Source organism: Equus przewalskii, chromosome 7 (genome assembly GCF_037783145.1).
Source record: "Equus przewalskii isolate Varuska chromosome 7, EquPr2, whole genome shotgun sequence".
NCBI classification, from domain to species: Eukaryota; Metazoa; Chordata; class Mammalia; order Perissodactyla; family Equidae; genus Equus; species Equus przewalskii.
In genome coordinates, this window is record NC_091837.1 from 69108443 (window position 1) to 69123276 (window position 14834).

The 14834-nt window shown below is 52.0% G+C and overlaps 1 protein-coding gene and 1 long non-coding RNA gene across 42 annotated transcripts in view; one reads left to right on the forward strand and one right to left on the reverse strand.

Annotated features, from left to right (window-relative positions):
• The window catches only part of CTIF (cap binding complex dependent translation initiation factor), a 297253-nt gene that overhangs the window by 163897 nt on the left and 118522 nt on the right, over positions 1-14834 (forward strand). The window lies entirely within an intron of this gene.
• Positions 5846-11009, reverse strand: LOC139084559 (uncharacterized). The gene is made up of 3 exons (XR_011542038.1): positions 7899-11009; positions 6331-6475; positions 5846-6091 (listed from the first exon to the last, which is right to left on the reverse strand). It is a non-coding gene; the product is annotated as an uncharacterized lncRNA (long non-coding RNA).

The window sequence follows — 14834 nt, forward strand, 5'->3', positions numbered from 1 at the left end:
TGCAGGAGCTCTGCCCTGTATTTCCCCCAGGAGCAGTGGTTCGGTGTCCTCTAATTCAGTGTTTGTGGGACTTTGGAGAATGTAACTCTCGTGAATAATGAGAATTGACTGTGCTCGCTCTTTAAAACAGGGAGAGAGATGCTGAAGGTCAAGGAGGATGTTGTGGGTGGTGGGATTTTAGGCCTGAGTCTTTTGTCTTGTTCATGTGGCGGTGGTAGAGCTGGAGGAAAGAGAAGCGGGGAGAGGGAGGCACATCCTCCCTGGGTCGTCACCTGGCTTGTGTTTCATGGAGGGGTCCTCTGCTTGCTTTGCCCCATCCTGGGATGACACCATCCTCAGAGCCCTCCAGACTGCTTAGCCCTGCAGTGACCATCATTGTCATCCTGTCATCGGGAGCCCCGGGGACAGTGAGACAGATCCACGCTCCCACTGCCTGCGGTTTGTCTTTATATCCCAGCAAGGAAATTGCCCTCATTAAGTCTCTGCTAAAGATAGATAAGAAAATGGGGCAGGCAAACCCCCACCTGGCAGGCAGCCCTGTCAGATTCTAAGCAAAATGAGTCAGATAGGAATTATTTTTAGGCTCCTTCTCCTCCCCCACGCCCACCCCTAAGCGGGCTTTCTTGGAAAGAAGAGCAGCTCATTTCTTGAAGCCAGATGTCCAGGTCCCTGTTTGATTGACGTGAAGGCCTTGGTACGCCTAGAGAAGACCCCAGCCTTCATGCAAATCCTAATGGTCAGATCATCCTTTGGACAATGCAGCCGTCTTGCCCAGCACTCCTGGGCAGAACAGGCTGCCAGGAAGGCCGGCCCACAACTCACCCATGAGCAACGTATCGTCCCTGGATGCCCTTTCCTGCCTCTCCTTCCTGGCACATGCTTCATGCTCAGGACCTACTCTTGGCATCACACTTTGTGGGAAAGAAAACAAGGCCGTGGGGTCCCCCTCCCAGGGAAGGACCAGCATGTCGCTTGGCCCAGGACTCGAATCCATGTGGGGGCTATTCTGCACATTTTGGCAGAGCTCCTGGGTGCCAGGTCTGCCCACCCTGGCAGTGGGCATCTCCCGTCTGTGCCCACAGCTGGGAAGCTGAGCATTGCTCCTACTTGTTCACTCTCTTCCCCTTTTTCCAGCTACTAGGATTCATTCAGACCCCTTAAACCCTGGAGGGCAAGCGAAGGAGATTTGCAGGCAAGGAAGCTGACCGAAGAGGAGGCATGGGGCATGCTCCTAGTGGCTGGGAGAGCTGGAGAAATGCTGACTAGGAAACTGGCCGTAGAGAGATAAATGCCATCTCTACCAGCTCTGTGCCTGGCACAGGAAGTAGAAAGGACCCCAGGAACCAGCCAGCCGAATGGGTTTAATTACTCCACGGAGGTCTTAGTCTCTCTTTTACTGAAATGCTGGGCTTTGGGGGGTTGGTTCACAAATGTTAATCCCTGGCCCTTCCTCCCTTGCTGGAGCAGATGGAAACAGGCAACTCTGAGGGCCCCAGGTGACCAGGCGCCTGGCACCAAGTCTGTGCAGCCTCCCCTCAAGGCAGTGTGTGTGATGGGCACCCTGGGGCCTGAGCCAGGCTCACTTCAGGACTGGCTCCTCCCTCACCACCCAGGGGGTCTGGAGAAAATAAGGGCCCTCTCCAAGCCCACTCTTCCTATTGACCCCAAGGGCATGGATGTACAGCCTGCAAGGATGGCCGTAGATGGCGTGTGACGGCAGGTACATGAGGAGTCCCAGCCCCTGCCCGGCCCTTAGTACAGAAACATGAGTCCCCTGTCCTTCTTCCCATTCACTCCTGGGACCCCTGTGCCCTGAGCAGTGTGTTGGGAAGGGAAGAACGCTGGACCAGCAGTCGTGGAATCTGGGTATTCATCCTTGTGGTGTGACCCAGGGCGATTCCCTTCTACTTTGGAGCCTGCGGTTTTCTCGGTGATAGAATGGAGTTCCTGATTCCAGCTCTCAAATGCGTTAGGAAGAGTGTGGGGCTAAAGATGGAAGAGAACTCTCCCCCAGAATATTCCATTCCTTAACCATGTTGGGAAAGACAGAACTGAGAGACACTCCACAGGCCAGTTGAGGCTTTCAGTGCAAATAACCAGTACCCCTTACGTCTTCAGCCCGGCCCATGCACCCTATCCAGAAAGTTCCAGAAAGGTGGGCCATGTCTGCTGCTCCTGTGTACATCTTTTGGGACCAAATCTGGTCCAGGTCTGCACCTTGGGCACCCAGCCACGCCTGTCTGAGCCCCCATACTCTGAGCATCCTGGCTGCCTGACATGCGACACTGCCCGGGACCTCCTTGTTCATAGGACAGGCTGTGCATCCCGTTGTTTCTAGGGCCTCTTTGCTGAACCCACAGGAAACCTTGGCCCACCTTCAGTCCCGTCTGGAAGTCACTCAGTGATTGAACAAGCACTTCCAGAATGCTCACCGTGTTCAGGACACACTGAGCCCTTTACAAATATCAGCTCATATAATCTTCCCAAGAACCTTAGGAAGGAGATACTGTTTTTACAGATGATGAAAGTAACTTGCACAGAGAAGTGAAGTAACCTGCCCAAAGTCACAGAGCTAGGAAGTAGCTGAGCATGACTGCAAACTCAAGCCATCTGGCTTCAGAGCCTGTGCCCCTAAGCAGTTCTCTGTGGGGAAACTTCCCTCTGCCCCTCCTCGGCAGGCTCGGCCTTCCTCTTCCGTGTCCCTCACTGCTTTCCACGTACACCCCCTAGTTAAGCCCTGATGAACTCATGTGCCAGGGGTCGTACTGGCAGCATGGGAACTGCTGTTTTCAGAAGGACGGAGGGGAGGGCTAGTGCATAATTAAAGGGAGTGAACGAATGGTGAGATTGCAGACAAGACCCACCAGACAGGGTGGCCCACCCTCTGCCCTCTGCACCCCTGCACCAGGTCAGTCATGCCCATGGATCCCTTCCCTGATCCGGATGATTCATGCGTGGACATATTTAGGAAGTTCCTGTGATAGCCCAGAGCTTTCCCAGGTTGTGGGGGCCCCACCCAGTGAGGGGCCGGAAGAAGGGTGGTGTGAGTTTCAGAATGGTGGACAGCTCTCAGGGGAGGGCCGTCTGGCTGGGGAGAGCTTCCTCCAGCTGCCAGCTCCCCCCAGTCCCGGGAGGACAAGGCCAGGGCACGAGGGTGCCCTCTACTCCCTGAGGCTCCCCAGCAGGGACCGGAGCACAGGTTTTAAAAATACCCAGGAGCCTTCCTGCCTGGGTCAGCATTTACCCTGAGCTCCAGGAGTTATTTCTGAGTCTTCCCAGTAATTTAATTTTAGCCATTTATTCCAATGCGTGTGTTTGGGGGAAGCCAAGGTGGCCTCTATTATGGTTTGGAGTATTTTGGGAGGGCTTGATTTCCAGAAGTGATGCAGGGGCTCAATTAGGCAAGACATCAGCAAACAGAATTAAAATAACTCAAGAAGACAGGCCCTCGGGTCCCCAGAGCTAATGCCTGTGCTTAGCCCCCATGGGGGAAAGGAAGACCAAGGTGTCCCCTGTGTGCCCAGGGGCCATCTCTCAAGTGGCAGTTGTGTCATTGTCTCTAGCTCTCCGAACCCTGCAGGCATCTGAGTGCCCTTCAAAATGCAGAATGCATGGAGCTGCCCATTCTTTCTAAGTAAGCTTGGACAGACAGACAGACAGCCCCAGCAGCAGGAGTGGACAGGCTCACACCCTTGCCAAGATCTGTAGGTCCAGCTTGTAGGTAGACACTCAAACTCACCAACAATTCTTGGGGAGCTCAAAACTTACAGTCACCAGCACATTAACATTGCAGAGGTTTTTGGAGGAATTATTAAACAGCGTGTGACCTTGCTAACAGACCTGCAGAAGCCCTGACAGTGCCAGCCATGCTGACCTCCCTGCCTCCGCTCCCTGAAGACAGGGCTGCTCACCCTGCCCTCAGCTCCTCTCCCACCACACTGTCCTCGCTCACTGAGCTTCCCAGCCCCAGTGTTCTCTCGGTCCCTTGAACGAGCCAAGTCACTCCTGCCGCGTGCCTGGCCCCTCTGCTTAGTACCTTCCTCACCTGACCCTTGCCCTTGCTGCTCCCTCCATGTTACAGGTTCTGCCTGCCCCTACTCTTCACTCTCCATGCTCTGCTTAGCCTCCCTCGATCCTCCTCCCTGACCTTCCCCACAGTTGCTGGGGTGCACCAGGCCCGGCGCGGACTGAGAGAGCTCCCCCGCCATGCTCGAATTCCCTGGCTCACCTGGAGCAGGTGCAGTGGCTGCAGAATTTGGGGATGGGGGGAGGCCCGAGAGCGTGCAGGACACTTGTTCACAGCGTGTGGGACGGTGAGCCCCGTATCCAGAGGCACCTCTCCAGGTCAACAGATGAGCCCAGAGCAAAAGCAGTCGCCCCAAGACAGCATTATCCACAGTTACCCCTTCCTCAGGAATACGCTGCCCTTGAGTTGTCTTCAAACTCCATCTTTTCAGCTTCAAGGGGAGAATTCCATGGACAAAGGATCCAGTTTCGGGCTCTCTGTTTGTGGGGACTGACGCTGAGCTCAGAACGATGTGTGTGGACTCAAAACAAAGATGAGAAATGTTTTTAGAAACAAAAGAATACTGTAGGGGGCTGTGTGTGTGTGTTTGGTCTGGTGGCCAAGTGGCCGCAGTAAACACGTCTTCCAGACTGGCTCGGTGTGTCAGGGAGCAGATGGCACTGCCTGATCACCTGAGCGGGACACCTGGGGCCTTTGAACCGTGAGCTGTGGCTGTGGCTCGGAGAGGCTGGGTGGAGACCGGGGTGAGACAGGCAGAGGGCAGGATTCTGACTTTGCCCTGATGTTCTGGAAGGTTGGAGACAGTCAGGAGTCGGGTAAGGACGGTGGTCATTGAGACCATTCTAGGTAGGGCCCACGAAGGCCAGCTCCCTCCCAAGGCCTCACCATTCGTTCAGTTCCGGTCCCACTGCCCTCGGGACAGCAGGAGAATCTTGGGCACCCTTTCCTGGCCGAAGCTCTAGGATGTTTTTACTGTGCTGCCTTCTTCTGCACACAACTGGGAAAAGCATCTCTGCCTTCTCAGCCAGCCCACCTCCCGCCCCTCTCAAGCTGCTCCTGGTGCGCACAGACTTACCGCTCTTGCGTCCCACCTTGTGAACCAGGGGGTCAGGGGTCAATCTGGCCACTCGGGGCAGACACTGTGCATTTTCACTGGAAACTTCAGTGATTACCCAGAGTTAAGAGAATGATCTAGTGCTGAGCGTTTCTGGCACACTCAGAAGCCAGCGCATTAGGGGATGGGTAGGAGGGTGGATGAGTTGTATTTTTTGAAGGCAGGATTTTCACTCCGCAAAGTCTAAAACCATCCCCCTTTAGGCAAACATCCCTTTTGCTCTTCCTTCACTTTCTAGAAGTCACATGACTGGAGCCCCTGCAGTGCCCAGGTTCCAAGCAGATGTATGTGTGGCCCCTTGAGCGTGCTGACGTGGCTGGACTTGGTTTGGGTCCCGTTGCCGAACGCAGAGCCTCAAAGGCATTGCTTCACCTCCCTGCCCCATGTTGCTCCTCTCTGAAACAGGACGTCTACCTTCTAAGACTGCTTTGCTGTTCAAATGAGATGATGCTGTGAAAGCAGATAAAATGCCGAGGGCTGCATAAACCTGAGGATTTACGCCTGTATTTGTGTTTGTAGTATACACATGTCTGTGTTTATAGTTGTGTGTGTGTGTATGTGACTGCGTTAGGGACTCTGCCAGTTATTTCCAGAGAGTTTACTGGAAATGGAGCTTGGCCTGGATGTTTGTATTTGTTATGTATTGCTGTATAACAAATTACTCCAAAACTTAGAGCTTGAAACAACAAACATTTATTATCTCACACAGCTTCCAAGGGTCAGAAATCCAGGAGCAGCTTAACTGGGTGGTTCTGGCTCAGGGTCTCTCTTGAGATTGTATTCAAAGCTGTTGGCCAGGGCTGTGGTCATCTGAAGGCTCAACTGGGGTTGGAGGGTCTGCTCACTCACGTGGTTATTGGCAGGTCTCAGTTCCTCACTAGTTTTTTATCACAGGATGAGCCTCACAAGGCTACTCTTGACATAACAGCTGACTTCTCCCAGAGTACGATCTGAGAGGCAGACAGACACCAAGATGGAAGATGTAGATTTTTTATAACCTAATCTTAGGAGTGATGTTCCATCACTTCTGCCACATTTTGTTGGTCACACAGACCCCTGGTACAAGGTGGAAGAGGATACACAAGGGGTGTGAATCCCACGAGGCCAGAGCCATCTTGGAGATTAGTTATCATTGCCCACCCTCTTGCCCCCATGATGCATGTTTCTTCTACATGCAAAATACACTCACCCCTCCCAATGTCTCATTTGATTACAGCACCAGCTCAGAGTTCAGGATCTCATCATCTAGGTCATGTCCAGGTGTGGATGAGGCTCTTTGGGTGCAGTTCCTTACATACAGCTCCTCAGGTACAGCTCTTTCTTGATCTCTGGGCCTTTGATTTAAAGAGACAAGTTAGCTGCTCCTCCCCCACATACCCAACATACAATTGTGGGACAGGCATAAGGTAACTGCCCTAGACACCCCTATTCAACAAGGGGGGACACAAGAAGTATGCAGAAGCGTTGGTCCATAGCAGTTCTGAAATCTAGCCAGGCAGATCCTGGAAGTTCCTTGGTTGGGATTCAGTCCTATTCCTGCCCAGGAGTTATTCGATGTGACTCTTGGCTCCACTCTCTACCCTCAGGGTCTCTTGAGATTGCAGCAGGTCATTGGCCCAGTGAATACTCTGGGCTCTTGGTTCTGCCTCTGACTCATCCTTCCTTTTCTATGAAAGGCAGCTTGTATGTGCAGCTGAGTCGTTTGCTCAGCCAGCTTTGTGCCAGTAGAATTTTGGAGGTCTAACAGCCTCTTTTCATTGTGTACATTTCGTACAGTCCTGTCCCTTGCAGCCCAAGCTGTCAATGTTTCTACTGATATAATTCTTTTAAAAACATCATGGGTCTTCTGTGAATCCTATCAGAGTCTACTTCACTAAATAAGACCCATCCACAAATCTCCTGAAAATCATCCCTTCTCTACCTTGGGTCGTGCTAAGGAACAATGCCCTTAAGCTTCTTGGAAGCTCTATTGTTTGAGAAGATCTGAGAGTCACGCATTTGAAATCTTTAGAGCTTTTTTCTGACTAACAGTCCTCTGAGGCAACACCTTCAGCCTTTCTGAGATCTTAACAAAAGACTTAATAGTCACACCCTCAGCCCCATCTTTGGACCATGCTTTCCTGGGAGGACCTGGATTTGATCTTTGCTCAGGATTCGTTTCCTAATTTTAGCATCATTTGCCGTCTGGAAAGTCTGAGAATCTTCAAAACTAGCAAGTCAGAGAATCTTCAAAACTAGCAAATCCTGGCTCCTTTTATGTAACAGCCCTCCTTTTAGCTTCTCTCTCTCTTCTCACGCTTTACTGTACCCAGCAAGAAGAAACCAGCAGCTGCAACACTCTGGCTGCAAATCTCTTAGCTAGATCACAGGAGTCATTAGATACATTTTCTACTTTTCGCAGAACTGCAGGAGATAGTGTTGCTAAACATTCTGCAGCTACATAACAAGAACCTCCTTCTTCCAGTTCCAATAATATATATTCTCACTCCTGGTAAAGCCCTGCCCAGCAGTCTCCTCAAAGTCCATGTTTCTACTAACAGTCTCTTCATGGCACTTTAGGTTTTCACTAACACTTTTCTCAGAATCCTCTGGTTCCTACCCACTGCCCACTCCCAAAGCCACTCCCACATTTTAGACTTTTTTTTGTGGCATCACCCTACTTCTAAGTACCAAAATCTGTAGTAGTTCTCTCTTGTTGTGTAACAAATTACCCCCAAATTTAGCAGCTTAAAATAACAAGCGTTTACTCTCTCACACCGTTTCCAAGGGTCCGGAATCCAGCAGCAACCTAGCTGGGTGGTTCTGGCTCGAGGTCTCTCATGAGCTGCAGTCAAGCTGTTGATAGGGATTACGATCATTTGAAGACTTGGTTCGGATGGGGCTGGAAGATTCACTTCCAAGCTCCCTGACGTGGTTGTTGGCAGGCCTTAGTTTCTCACTGGCTGTTGGCCGGAAGCTTCATTTCCTTGCAATGTGGGCCTCTCTGTAGGGTGCTCATGACAGAATGAGTGATGAGAGAGAGAGATGGAAGCTGGCATGTCCTTTGTAACCTAATCTCCACAGTGATATACCGTCCCTTCTGCCATATTCTGTTGGTCCCACAGACGAACCCTGGTACGATGTGGGAAAGGACTACACAAGGGTGTGAATGCCACTGGGGCCATCTGTACTTGTTTCTAGTTCCTTCCTGTATCATTGCCTTTTTTTTTTTTTTTTTTTTCACTTTCAATGATCCAGTAAAACCCACCAATAGCTTTGAATGAGTTGAGGTTTTCTGTGTTTTTTCTTTTCTGGTTCAACTTCATATCTTTCCAAGAATGCTTTCTTTATCCTGTCGTCTCTTCTATCCTTCCATCCTCCCTGTCCATGGCTCCTGTCTACCGTGGAGCATGATTTACAGTGTTTCCTCCCTGGGGGAGATTGTGAGCCAGAGGATGCTGTTGTCTGAGCTTTGGAGCACACCTGTCCTCCATGGAGTCCAACAGGTAGGTCCCAGAAATGGGACCTTTCCAAGATATACACACAGAACAGACACACAGACACACACTCACACGTATACTTATTTTCCCTTAAATTCTGTAATCTCAATGATCATCAAAAGTTGGGCTTTAATTGGAAGCATGTTGAAATGTTTGAATCTGTCAGACACTGACAGGGAAGGCTTCCTTGGCAGGAGAGAAAAGAATACAAATATTAACAATGCAAATAAAGATGTCTTACGTAGCTTTCTCATAGCATTCCCACAGCAGGCCTGGGAAGCAGATAAGACAAATGCGAGCATCCCCATTGTAAGAGTGGTGTAGGTAAGACTCAGAGAGCCTACATGATTTACTCAAGACCATGCAGAACTGTGGCTTGTTCCAGACTCAGGAATATCCAGATTCTTTTCCATGGGGTTCTGGAACATTGGCCTGATGCAGAAGGCCATGTGCTTCTTTTTTACCCACTCCAGAATAAATGGTGATCTGAAGTTGTCTGCCTGTCTGGGTGAGGGTTGTCCTGTCTGGGAAAGAAGGCCAGATATTGTAGGGGTCCAGAGTAGTGGGGAGAGGAGAGACGTCCCTCAGAACTGGAAATGTTTTGGTGGGTGTGATGAAAGGTTGTGAGGGACCGCACAGTGGTGGTACCGTGGTGATGGGCAAAACAGGACCCCTTTAATGTCCCTTCTGATCTACCCCAATGCTCTTCCTCCTCCATTCTGAAGGCATTGCTAGAAGGACTTCAGGGGGCTCTGACTCCAAAGGGAGTCATTGGAATGAAGTGATAATAAGCCTCTTTTGTCTCCAGTTGTGCTGTCTAATGCAGTGGCCACGGGGGCTATTTAAGTTAGTTACAGTTAAAATTTCAATTTTTCAGTCACACCGGCTGCATTCCAAGCGCTCAATAACGACATGTAGTTAACGGTTACCACATTGAACAGTGCAGATAGAGAACATCATCCCCACATTCTATTAGACATCCCTGCTGTACAGGAGCTCTCCCTGGCCCAGAGAGCCAGGCGTGGCATGGTTGGGGAAAGAGAGAAAACTGGAGTAGGACAGTCTGAGAGCCTGGGCAGTGGGAGGATGACCTGAAGAGCAGAAGGAACCTGAGAAAAAGAAGTGTTCACTGAGCAGTCCATGCCCCTCGTTCCCCGCTCCCCCCGCCATGGGGCTCGGGAAGTGGAGCTGGGTCTGGGAGTGAGAAACAATCTGAAGCCCACAGGAGCCACTTCCTCAGGGTCTTCGTTCAGAAGCATGGCCTGGAGGAAGACAGAATGTTACCACCAGGGAGTGGCCTTCATACCCACCCTGCAGGCTGCCAGGACCCCTGAGAGCTGTGCAGCCTCCCCCAGACCTGACGGGGATATCACCGCGAGTCGTGAGTGTAGAGCAATTGGGAGGAATAACAAGGAATGAGACAGCCGGATGGGAGTCTGGTGCCCATCGGCCCCGGCTGCCAGGGATAGGAAAGTGCCTCTGCGTGAGTATTTAGAAGGCGTCCTTGGGGGGCTGAGCTGGCCCATTCCACCACATAGCTACTGGGAGTGTTGAGGAGGAGAAAGAAAATTCTCTCAGAGTCTGTCGTTTTGTAAGAGCAGCCTTTTGAAAGAAGGCAGCCTGCCCCCGCTCCTTTGAGCCAAGCCCGTAGGGAACCCTCCCAACTCTGCGTGCAGTGCTCCCCCTGGCTCCTCTTTTACTGACCCCTTTCCTCCTAGAAGTCATGACTAGCCCCTCTCTTCTCCAGGTCTCTCCGGGCTGGGTCTCAGCGTGAAACTTGTCCATGGTAAAGGCCTCCCTTCCCATCCTAGGACTCCTCGTGCATTTTAGCCAGGGAGGGCAAAGGGGTAGCAATTTGGGGTCCAATAAAGAGGGTATTCGGAGATAGAGCTGGCCATCTCCCCCTGAGCCAGGGTTAGCTCTCAGCCAGGCCACGAGGGATGTTGGGTTCTCTGACCTCCGCTGGGCTTGCCCTGTGAGCCCTGGCTCAGATCCAAGAAGGACGTCCAGCAGGGGGAGGGGCCAGGCTGGAAGGGAGGCCTGAGGCTCCCTCTGGGGCAGGGAGTCGGGGAGACAGTCAAGGCTACCCCTTCTTCTGGCAGTGACTGCCCACCAGAAATAGGTCAGGGCTGCCCCCCTCGAGCATTGCTGTGGTCAGAGAGATGACATCAGATGAGCTCCTTGAACATTGGTGAAATCCCAGGCTTCAGTGGGGTTTGCTTGCATCCTGTTTGTCATTGGGGGAGCACTCAGGGGAGAGATGGGAGTTTTCTTGCAGAGGCTGAAGCACTTAGGGTGTCAGCCTCACCCACCCTCCTGATCCCCAGGGTGGTGGGAGCAAGCCTGTCCCCAGCCCCCATACAGATGGGTAAGTGGGGCCCAGACAAGGGGGCTTTGGTCAGAAAGGGAGGGTCTGCTGAGTGGAAAGTCTGTGCCAGGCACTCCAGGGGCTTACAGACTAGTTGAGAGAGTAGACATCCCGAATGATTCACACTTCATAACATTATTGTGTTTGTGCATGTGTGTGGTATGTTTTGTACGTGTGTGTACCTGTGTGAGGTGTGTGCGTGCGTGCAATGTGTGTACATGTGTGTGGTGTCTGCATGTATGTAATAGTACAATGCCAGGCCACAGGTCCTAGGACTTCAGAGAAAGGAAAGATTTCTGGGGTTCGGGGTAGCCAAGAAGCCTCCCTGGAGGAGGTGCAACGTGATGTCTCTTCAGAGGGGTCAGGCCGAGGGCAGGAGGAAGTGCATTCCTGGGGAGTGACTAAGCAGAGGCGAAGGTCCCGAGGGGGGACCTGCCTGGGGTGATGTTCAGGGACAGTGGGCAGGCTGGCCTGACCGCAGAAGACACTGCCAAGGGGCCGAGGAGAGAGGGTGTGTCAGGGCAGTGAGCCCTGTGCAGAAGGCCAGCAGAGTTTAGACCCAGTGCACCAAGCCGTAGACCCATCTATGGATGCCTCGTATGCCGATGTCCAGGCTAAGAGAGGGGAACAGCAGGTGCCAAGGCACGTGGTTGGAAGGCATGTGGCCTGTGGAAGGTGGGGCAGAGGACAGTTCACGTTGGAGAGAAGATGAAATAGGAAGCTGGAGAAAGAAGGCGTTGAGAGATGAGGAGAGGGTACCTGAACAGCATCTGCATCTTCTGGTGTTGGAGGCAGCCTCGGGGTTTTGTCTTGAGTCCCAGAGCACAGTTCTCATCCTTTTAGGCTGGAGTCTGTAGAATGCTTGATGGTGAGAAAGTTTCCCCCATCCATAGTAGGTCGTGATCAAAATTTGAGACATCCTCCTACCCAGGGGCACTTAGCGCTGGTGAGCAGGTATAGGTGCTCCCATTCCGCCTGCCATCCTCCCTGGGAGCTCGGCGCCTGGATCCCGGGTGGCGACAGTAAACACCCATGCGTGCTGGTGGAGGGGAGAAGGGATGGCCTCAGGGGGAGGCCTGGGCTGGTTGTTATTCCGTGTGTCAGGGGAAGTGGAGGAGTCAGAAGGGCACGCCAGGGGGGTCTGGTGGTTAGGATGGCCTCGTTCCTGGGAACAGTTGCCACAGAACCTTTTCCCCAGCTTCTCTGTAGCAGCCACTCTTCCTCCCCAGAATGCTAGGAAAACCTGCAATTACTGAGCCGCCCCTGGGTGGGAGTGTTCAGACCTCCTCTTCTTCCTTCCAAGATACACTGAGTCAGGACCCGGTCAGTGCAGAAAGCGGATTCCTCTCCCACGTTCCTTCCCGCACGGCCCCCCTGGGGCTGTCGTTAATGAGCTTGGTGATTATGTATTTCACGTCTGGGATTAGGAAGGTGAAGAGGGTTGGATGGATGCCTGTGCCTCTCTGGGCTCTGAAGCCAGCATCCTCCTGCTCTTGGCATGCTCTGGGGCCACTCAGCAGATCCCACAGTGTCCCCGGGGTTTGGGGCCCTCTCTGCCTCCAGCTGCACAGAGCGGAAGTCGGAGCTGTGGATGGAAGATTGGGAGATGACCGTGAGCTGGAATGTGTGATGCACAGCTTAGTGGGAAGCTCCGCCCAGGCTGCCACTTTGGGATGGCTCACAGTTTTGCTCTTTCTTGTTCTTCCAGTGATTTTTCTTTTTGGCCTATTTATTTCCTGGCCTCTTGCCTTTCCTTGTGTGAGTTGTGGTTGGGGGTGTGGAGACAGAAGGAAAAACAGAGAGAATGGGTGGCTCCAGATCTGACATTTTTTCAGCGGAAGAAGGAATGAAAGCAACCCTTGGGTATCGGGAACTTTCTGGATGTGGATCACCATAGCCAGTGAGCCCCCAGGCCCTCCTAGGGAAGGTGATAGGAGCCTCCTGTCGGGGCAGGCTGGCCTTGCCCCTAGAAGAGCATTCAACCCTCTGCCGTCTTAACCAGATGCCCGGGCCCCTGCTGTTCCACCCACATTCTGGCATCTGTGAGTTCCTTAGAACGATGCCTGCTCAGCTGGCTGCTCCCTGCAGACCCCCGGCTTTGCACTTGCTCTCCCACTTCCTGCTCACAGCCCTGCCTCCATGACCCACCATGTGGCTCCCCGTCACCCAGCAGCCCTTTGCCATACGCAGAGAAGCCCATGACGGGCACCAAGGCAGTCACATGGCGAATTCTTGTCTTTATCTCCTTCCCCTGAAAAAAGATTGGCTGCTTCCATGGCTTTGCTGGGAACAGGTTCAGGTCAGCTTCCACACGTGGTCCTTTTACAGACCCACCGTATCCACTCCAAGGCCCACCCAGATCTTCTTATCCAGGCTCCTCGTTTTGCAGCAAGAACAGGGCTCCCCAAGGTCAAACACTTGACATTGGCAGAGCCAGGCTATCACCTGCGCCTCAGCTCCTGCCCTGATACTTCTCCTAGCATTTGACAAGGCCCCACCCTGTCTATCGCCAAGAATCAGGGAGTTCTTGAATCAGAACAGGAAGAAATCCCAGAACAGGAAGTAACCCATTCTCTTAGAAGCTGCTGCATAAGGACTTCTGGGACTGTCCTCCCCTTATCCAGACCGGTGGAGCTCACTAGAAAGCCAGACTAAGTCACCTTGCTGCAGACAAATAAGTAAATAAAAATGGGGGAAAAAATCCATCCGTAAAAATAAAAAGCAGAAATAAATGACCTTAAATAATGTTAACTGAACAAAAGCAAAGTGGAAAAAGTATATGTAGCATGCTACTATTTCTCCCCAGAAAGGCAAATCTAAACATATATTTATATGTACTTATATTAAAGACAGTGAACGGATGGATAAACCATAAAACCAATAAAATGGTTATTTACAGACCCGAAAGGGGAAGGAGTAGAAGGCAGACATCGCTGAACACCTTGATTTGGAGATTTTACTGTGGAACCGTGTAAATATTTTAGATAGTTATAAATAAAAATTAAACTGAAACAAAAACAAACCTTTCTGCTGTGCCTGAGAAAGCAGGTGTGCTCCCTGAGCTGGCATCCAGGCCAGCTCCAGGCTCCTGGGTCCTCCAACCTTCTCAACATCCCACGGGGGTGTCTCAGAAACTCTTCAAACTCAGCATCTCCCAGAACGAGCTTCTGTCCACCCCAAACCTGCCCACCCCCCAGTCTTCCCGCTCAGATAATGCGGCTCTCCTTGCAGTTGCTGAGGCCAAATACCTTGGAGACATCCTTGATTTCTCCCCTTCTCTCCATCCACAGCCATCTGAAATTTCTGCCAGTCAAAACAGGTCCAGAATCCACCACTTCTTTCCCCCTCTACTCCTGCTCCTCTGGTCCGGGGCACCATTGACTCTCACCTGCATCATTCCTATAACCTCAGTGGTCTCCCTGCTTCTGCCTTTTTAAATGTCATTTCTTTGTTCGGAATCCTCCAGTAGTTCCCCATTTCACACAGAGTAAGGACTAGAGTCTTTCAGTGGTCTACAAGGCCCCAGATAATCTGGTTCCCATCACCTCTGACTTCATCGTCTACCATCCCCCCTGCACTCCAGACACACTAGTCTTCTTGGTGTGGGTGATGGTGCATCACCTCAGGGCCTTTACACTCACTGTCCCCTCAGAGGATAAGCTCCTACCTCAGGGTCTTTGCACTTGCTGTCCCCTCTGCCTGGATTGCTCTGCTTCAGGTACTTACATGGCTCCTCCGTCAACTCTTTGCTCAGTGGCACCATCTCAGCGAGACCTGTCCCAGCCACTCTATCTAAAAGTGCAAACTCTCCCGCAGGTGCCCCGCCACACACCAGCACACCCAGTC